Source organism: Hevea brasiliensis, chromosome 9 (genome assembly GCF_030052815.1).
Source record: "Hevea brasiliensis isolate MT/VB/25A 57/8 chromosome 9, ASM3005281v1, whole genome shotgun sequence".
In the NCBI taxonomy this organism is placed as follows: Eukaryota; Viridiplantae; Streptophyta; class Magnoliopsida; order Malpighiales; family Euphorbiaceae; genus Hevea; species Hevea brasiliensis.
Genome location: NC_079501.1, coordinates 5,839,110 through 5,840,828, shown reverse-complemented (window position 1 = coordinate 5,840,828; position 1,719 = coordinate 5,839,110).

The window sequence follows — 1,719 nt, the reverse complement described above, 5'->3', positions numbered from 1 at the left end:
CAGTCTACCGCACCAAGAGGGGAACCTTACAAACAGATCATCACTTTCAAGAAGTTGGTGCCTGGTACTTATGATGTGTCAGACGATGCATATCGGTTTTGGATTCTGCGAACAAGCGAGAGCAATTACTGATTGGTGATAGAAGACTAATAGAGTGTATGCAGCATGTCATGGGGCCTATGCCTAGACAATGGATGAATGACTACATATTACCTCGGATGGAGGGTTTGTCGTGAACTCAGTTTGTGGAACTGTTCATCAATTGGTTTATGCCAGAAAGCTTCAGGGATCAAAAGCAGTGGGCCTTTGAGGCCTTAAGACAGAATGGCGGTGCAGAGATGAGTATGCTACGTAATTTCTAGAATCGGCGGTATGCCCCTACAGCATAGCTACGAAACTATGAAGGTGAAGAGATTCCTAAAGGGGCGGACAGAGGTATGCAAACAGCCATGATGTCGTCGATCTTTTGATGTAGTAGTTGATCGAGTCAGACAGATAGAGATTAGCTATGCTGTGGATGACAGCGGAAGAGCAAAGAAAAACATAGCAGAGGGTTCTTCAGGTGTTCCCCATATGGGTGCTCCAGATAGTGGTGGCCAGAGTAATTTCAGAGGAAGAAGTAGGAACAAGAAGAGTGGTTTTAGACACAAATCCCGAGGGTTCGCACCGAGGTATGGATCCAGCGGTGGTCACGGTTGAGTGCGACAGTGCAGGTGCAGTTCAGGATCCTCCTTGGCACCTTGTGCACAGTGTGGAAGAGGACATTCAGGACCTTGTATGATGGGTTTAGGAGTATGCTTCAAGTGTGGCCAACCAGGTCACTTTGCTAGGGAATGCCCCGTGTTCAGTGAGCCACATATGGGGTCACAGGTTACATTGCAAATGTTCCTCGCGATTGTATCCGGTGTTTCGGCATGGCGGCGATCGATTCGATGGCCAACAGGGCCGAGGACAAGGGGGGCGTGGATTTGGAGGCAGATCAGGAGGTAGAAGTCAGTATCAGGGTTCTACCACTCAGCGTAGGGGTCAAGCTCGGGTTTTCACCCTGACCCACCAGGATGCTCAAGCTTCAAATGCAGTTGTGGCAGGTATTCTTCTGGTCTGTTCCTATGAGGCTTGTGTTTTAATAGATCCGGGTGCTACGCACTCATTTGTCTCCCCTGTGTTTGCCATGAGGTTGGGTAGAAACTCTACAACCTTAGAATGTCCTTTGTCGGTAGCTACCCCACTTAGTGACAACATAGATGTAGATATGGTTTTTCTGGGTAGCCCAGTAGTAGTGGATGGAAAGATCCTCCCAGCAGACTTGGTTCCTCTACCAGTGATGGATTTCGATGTAATCTTGGGGATGGATTGGTTGGCAACTCATTATGCCACTTTAGACTGCAGGAACAAAAAGGTGCATTTCCACATACCTGGTGTGGAAGAGTTTAGCTTTGATGGTGACAGGAGCGTGGCTCCATATAATTTGGTGTCAGCAATTAGTGCTAGAAAAATGTTGAGGTGTGGATGCCAAGGGTATTTGACATTGGTGAGAGATACATCTGTAGAAGGTGCAAACATGGAAAATGTTCCTGTTGTTAGAGAATTCATGGATGTCTTCCCTGAAGAGCTTCCAGGGTTGCCACCAGAAAGGGGAATAGAGTTCTGCATTGATGTTGTTCTGGGTACAAACCCCATATCAATGCCACCTTACAGGATGGCCCCAGCAGAATTGAA